We start from the raw sequence: 7,009 nt of genomic DNA, 5'->3' as shown, positions 1-7,009 counted from the left end.
AATTGACATAAATAAAAATTCAGTTTTTGAGCTAACGGAGCGACCGATTTGAATGATTCAAAAATCATTTTATTTGTATTGACAAAATGAAGAACTGATACGATTTTCAGGAAGGCAGGGTTAGCGCTTTCGAAGATTCAATGATAAAAGTGAAAAAATGTGCCATTTGGCGGTCAGAAATGATCATTAGACGTATGCACATCAAATTATTAGATATTTTATAGTGATTTTAATAATAAAAACAGATTTTGTTTATACAGACAGATAGACAAAAGTATTTATTACAGTAATTGAGAATACATTTTGCATTGCTATTTTTAGTACATATTTTTCTATCCTTGGGTACTTTACACATCATATCTGATCTTAATATATACAGTAAATGTTGATTGTTACTACAGCGAGATGTGTTACAAATCTCTCTGTAGTAACAATCAACATTTACTGTATATATTAAGATCAGATATGATGTATAAAGTACCCAAGGGTAGAAAAATATGTACTAAAAATAGCAATGCAAAATGTATTCTGTTTTGTTTTGATTTTGTTTATACTTCTAAGGGGTCCGTTAATCCATTTCTTATCCGTTAAACCACGACGCTGCGCTTACATACATTGATATTTCTTCTAAATATCTTTTCTGAAATTAAAAAAAAAAATCGGTACGGAAAGTTCCAGTAATTTGCCATAAGACACGGTTCCATGCAACACTAGTTAATAATATTTTTGTGACGCTATATATCCGGCATGTCCGCCGCGGTGTGAAAAGGCCCTAAAATCATACACAGCACAGTACAAAATCTAAACCACATCTAAACTCGCTCCGTTCGTTGTGTCGAGTTCGTCTTGCACGTTTTTCCATCGAATTGCAGTATATATTTTGGATACAATTTCACTACATATAAAGGCACAGATGTAGTAAAAAGCTGAAAACGGCATGCGCAAACAGACGTTTCGAAAAGGTTATATGTACTGCGATCTTCAACTTAAACCGTTTCCAACATTCAACACGAAAAGTTTTTTTCCAAGTGATTGATTGAAAAAAAAAGTTAGTTTTTGTGTGTTTATAATTTAATTGTCATTCGAAGCAAGTGTCTGACCGAGTGTTTGTTAAAACTTTAGCAAAATTATTCATTCTAACCTATAAAGTGTGTTGCGTATTTCGAGTGAAACTAAAATCGGTGTTTAAATGTAGCAGAGATACAGTAATGCATTTGGGATTATTGACCTCCTTAAAAAGGTAACAATTGTCTTGTTTTCACTTATTATTTCAATTGTTCGAAACATAAATAATAATGGTGTAGATATTATTTGAGTTGTATCACATTCTTTATGACGTATTTCTGTATGGCGATGCGTTTTAATTATAAATAGCGCCTTATATGTATACCGACCGCACGCTCACATGTGTTTTCATTTTTAATTAATCTATTTATTTAAAATTGCTTCGGAACAATTACGAACAATTGGAAACGGTAGTTATGTTAGAACTGCAACGGACGTCTGGTTTGAATCTAGTATTGCCAGATCAAAATAGTTTCGAGAAAAGAATTTGTTTAGAAAATTAATATATTAGTTTAATAAAATATCAATCGTCATTTTAATTCATTTCTAGTTTTGAGAATCATTTCTAGCGTTCGCATAATCGATAATTTACTTTTCATTAAAATGCAGAATGTATGCACATTGTGCACGCGAAAACTAAACGCAATTATGTATAAATTACGAAAACAATTCGAGTCTTGTCTCGAAAAGATACTTTGAACTGTAATGTTTTTTATTTTTGTTACATATCATATTGTGTATAAAACTAGTGGTGCATGGCATCGTGCCTTAAGGCAAATTTCAAACATTTTCAAAAAAGCTTTAAAGTTAAAAAAGAAAAAAATTAATTTTTGAGAATTTTGAAATTGACTTTATTAAAACTGAATATTTTAAAATTTTTGAATTCTTTTTTCAAAGCAATCGCGCTGCGTAGCTGTTTTAAGTATAAAGTATAGAAGCGCGTAAGCGCCGCGTCGCAGTCTTACGTATAAACATTAATACGGAACACACAAAAATGTAAACAACATTTGTACTTATTCTTAAGATCTCTATAAAATATCTGATAATATAAATACATATTTCGAATCATCATTCTTCATCGCCAAATGGCATTTTGTTACTTTTTTCATTGGATCTCTTGAACCGCTGGATCTGCCTTTCCAAAACTTTAATCAGTTTTTTATTTCGACAATGAAAATAAAATGTTTTGAATCATTCAAATCGAACTTTTTGTTATCACAAAAATTTAATTACCATACTTTGTCCAGTATCTACAAAACGGCTGGACCTACCTTTGGCAGAAACTAATCAGCACGTCTCTCCATCAATACAAATCAAATGTTATTTTAATTATTCAAATCGGTTGATCCGTGTTCCCGAAGTCGTGGACGAAAATTTGTATCCGAACATACATACACACTTCATACACACATATCATCTATTTTTTTAGAGAAACCTTCGAAACGTGAAGATATGCAAAAAATTTCATTTTCGATTTTTTTCTATTACTATATGTTACCCTGCGGGAATTTAATTATTAGGCATGATTTACTGTAAAATCTTAAATGAGTAATATTTAGGCAAAAATATAGAGTAAATTTCTCTGGATAGTGATTAATTTACAACTGCCATATATACATTTTAATTACTCTTGATCATAATTGGTGATAAAATATTGCACTATTGCATAATATTTACACATTAATGAATATTTTTATTTAAGCTTTTTGAAATTAATTCATGATTTGAATTTTAATGAATTAATGTTTAAATTAGCTTGTAAAACACCAATGTAAAATTTAGTTTATACTTGGTGAATAAATTTTTAAAATGATTTATGTATAATATTTCTTCATCGAAGAATATGTATTTTGTATTCGGATCATTTTTTGTGTGATTTAAAATGCTTAATAGGAGGTATTGACATATTGTTTTTTTTTAAATTATGCATTAAATTAGCTTACATTAGTAATTAAATTATATATATATATATATATATATATATATATATATATATTATTATGTATGTATGTATAATATAATATAATCAGATTTTTATTAATTACTATGTATGCAAATTATGTGGTTTTCATTTCATATATTATTCCACAATTAATCATAATGAGGGAGCCAACTAGAAAAGACTCTATTTGATTTCATAAAAGTTTAATATTCTTGATTAAAATGTTTTTGCCCCGAACACTATAGATTTCTACGTCCGGAGTAATACGATATGTTGTTATGAATGAATAAGTTTTTCTAAATAATTATCACCAATTAAAATGCTTAGACTACATAAGAATTTTTCTTGCCAATTGTATCTACTCATTAAAATACATTAACAATTTAATCACTTCGAATTATGTTTGAACATATTAAAATATTATACATTTTTGCAATATAATGAACGTGAAAAATACGTTTTTTAATCTACCTTATATAGAAAGGACTTAAAAACAAATTACAGCTGCCTTTCTATTTTTTATGTGTAATATTAATATATCCCAATATTAGTTGTTGGTTAGTATAATCTAAATTTGTGACAGTGCTTTATTGTATTTTAAATAAATATTAACTAGTGGTGCATTGCATCGTGCCTTGAGGCAAGTTGCTGAAACTTTAATTAAAATTAGATTAAGGATTACTTTAATTAAAATTAGATACCAAATGATATTTTTATGACTTTTTTTATTAGATCTCCGAAGCCACTAAACTTGCCTTATAACATAAACATAAACATTTAACCAGTTATTCATTTTGTCAATACAAGTAAATTTTTTTTTGTATTGTTGAAATATACGTTCCGTTCTCTCAAAAACTGAATTACCAGTTTTGGCAGTTTCACCCCGTGTCTTTGAAACGGTTGGACCTGCCTTTGTCAAAAAGTAATCAACACGTGTCCTTACCAATATGAATCGAATGTTTTTGGAATCATTCAAATCGGTTGATTCGTGCTCTCGATATCGTGAACAAAAAATTGTATCTAATCATACGCACACACACACATACAACAATTTTTTCTAATAATAAGGTATGACAAAATGTCCAGAAACCTTTGAAACGTAAAGATAAGCAAAAATTTTTGTTTTCGATTTTTTTGCGATTACTATAACTTAACTTACCGAAAGTTATAAATGATTAATTAAATCAAACTTTAAACTCAAGTCTAGCAATATTTTCATTAAAAATCCTTCATGTTATGGACAATATAACATACTCATTTCCAAACTAAACACTACCTCAAATTTTAATATCATTGTAACATTGTAAAAGAGTAAAAGGTTTAGAGAAGATAAAAACTAAATTATTTAATAACTATCTGGGTAATCAGAAAATTCATTTATACTTTTGAATAAGGAATCAAATTCGATTTCAAACAAAATTCGTATTTTTTTAATGTAGTTTGATATAAAACTCACAATTGTTCTAATTTTGAAATTGAACATTTAAAACATGAAATTAATTTCATTCTGTAAAAAATATTTGAAATGTTACTATGGAATAATATTGAATTAAAATCAAACCTTTTTCCTTTTACTTCTTTCATCTCTTTCAAAGTCGTCAAATTTTGAAATTTAGAATTTATAATTTAATAAATTGTCTTAATTTTAGAAAACTTGGAGCAATTTTGTCATTATTTTACTGTGATATTAGAAATGTTAATTAAGGTTACGATTTCAAAAATAAAATGCACAATGATGAAATTAACCACAATAATCGAAAAATGATCACAATTTGTCCAAAGCTTTAGAGTTTACTTAAAAGCTCATTATTTTCAAACTGCATGGGTTAATATTTTTCAAATTTTTCATAATAGTTGCAATCAATTCTGTCTCAATGTGTCAGTTTGTCGTTAAGTTCTGGGACACCGATATATATTTATGTATATACCGATATATATGTACTTTTGTTAGGTAGTTATAGAATTTATTAAAACTCTCCTTCGATAATTCAGGTTGTTGGGTTATAATTTAACCCTTGTAGGTGTGGACTGTATTAAACACTAATTTGTTTGTATATTATGTATTTGTTGCAGTTCTAATTACAATCACTGACTTGTTACTAAGTTATAATGAAAGAAGATATATTTATTTTTATTGGTTATTTACATGTTGTTAAGCGGACTTTACTTTTAGAAGTGAACAACTAGTTCAATTAAAACACTCGCTACCCCTTCTACCAAGGGTAGCAACCATTCCGAGTAAAGCTTAATGCCCTGAAGTTTTGTCACCTTCATGGCCAATATAATAAAACGAAAAGACGTCCGAACATTATATCAATATTAACCAATCAATATTAAGTATATATATATATATAATATATATATATATATGTATATATATATATATATATTTATATATATATATATATATATATATATATATATGTATATACATTATATATATATATATATACTATATATATATATATATATATATATATGTATATATATATATTTATATATAATATTATAAATTCATATTAATAAAAGTATTCAATTGGTCAAAATACAAAAACTCATAAATATCTGAAAGTATTTTTTTATGAACATTTGGACACCGAAATATGCGTCGATATGACACTTTGTGGCTCAAAGTAGATAAAAATTAAAACTAGTGGGGTGTATGGCATCGTGCCTTAAGGCAAATTGCTTGAACTTCCCGTACCGTATCGAAATGTTCGAGGGATACTGAATGTTTTCAAATAGATTATTATAAATATTGTAACATTGTCTAATATTTATAAGAATTATATAAAGTGAATTGCAAAGTTAAAATTATTTGTTTAAAGTATATTAGAACTTTAATCAGAATTAAAAATAAAATCTGAATTATTTTCGATATACAAAAAAAAACTAAAAAAAAAACAAAAACAAAAAAAAATTATACAATTTTTTTTCCAAAATCAATTATTTTGTTGAAACAAACTGAAAGTTTTTTGAATCATTCAAATCGGAAGCTTAGTTCTCTTAGAAACTGCCATTTTTTTGCACATTTAGCTATGTATCTTCGAAACCGCTAGACCTGCCTTTGCCAAAAACTAATAATCACTTCTCCGAATCATTACTAATTGAATGTTTTTTAGATCATTCAAATCGGATGCTCCGTTCACTCAAAAACTCTATTTCTATTTTATGCACTCTTTGCTCCGTATCTCCGTAACGGCTGGACCTGCCTTTGCCAAAAACTAATCAGCTCATCTCCCTATCAATAGGAATCGAATGTTTTTTGAACCATTCAAATCGGTTGATGCGTGCGCCCAAAAATGTGACTGGAAATTTGTATCCATACATACATACACACACACATCCATTTTTTCTGAGGTATACCAAAATGTTCAGAAACCTTCAAAACGTCGAGAAATGTAAAAATTTTCAATTTCGTTTTTCGGCCCATTACAATAACTTACCCTACAAGAAGTTAATTAATAAGTGCTCAAAATGAACTTCAGGTGAATAATCTTTAATTATGTGCACTAATAGTCAAATGTAACTAAAATTTATCATTTTTTTCAATCATTTTGAGAAATTATTAAATTTTTATATTTATCTCAAACTATTCTAAATCCAAATATTTCTGAAAATATTTTCATAAAAATCGGTTAATTGGTATTCAATGTCGATTCTAAATTTGGATTAAGTGCGGTAAGCGGCTTAGATATTCTCCTTGCGTCACGCGCAACAGTCTCCGTCGTCTCCTCGGCCAGTGTCTCTCAAACCGCGGTCCACGTTTCAAGTGGGAGGGAGAGGGTGACGTCACTTTGGGTCTAAATAAATATTGACCTCTCTTCATGAGTCACGGTTAGAAATTTACGTGACCTAACGGAAGTGAAACGTTAGCTTACTCATTATTATAATTGTAATTGAACTAGATGTAAGTGCTAATTTGTCTTAAAGGCAATTTGTATAAACTTTATGTATCCGAAAATGATCATATTGATAAACTATAATTGGAAACTTATTGAA

The 7,009-nt window shown here is 28.0% G+C and overlaps 1 protein-coding gene across 1 annotated transcript in view; it reads left to right on the top strand.

Annotated features, from left to right (window-relative positions):
• The first annotated feature begins 909 nt into the window (after positions 1-909).
• The window catches only part of LOC113376931 (dual 3',5'-cyclic-AMP and -GMP phosphodiesterase 11), an 86,044-nt gene continuing 79,944 nt past the window's right edge, over positions 910-7,009 (top strand). Inside the window, exon 1 of the mRNA XM_026617044.1 lies at positions 910-1,240. The gene's annotated coding sequence lies outside the window, so the exon portion shown is untranslated. The remainder of the gene's footprint in view (positions 1,241-7,009) is intronic.

Source organism: Ctenocephalides felis, unplaced genomic scaffold (assembly GCF_003426905.1).
Source record: "Ctenocephalides felis isolate EL2017-DRISC unplaced genomic scaffold, ASM342690v1 CF-g0.4_SCAFFOLD_01886, whole genome shotgun sequence".
NCBI classification, from domain to species: domain Eukaryota; kingdom Metazoa; phylum Arthropoda; class Insecta; order Siphonaptera; family Pulicidae; genus Ctenocephalides; species Ctenocephalides felis.
Note: the sequence above shows the minus strand (reverse complement) of the source record. Positions and strands in the feature narration are given on the sequence as shown.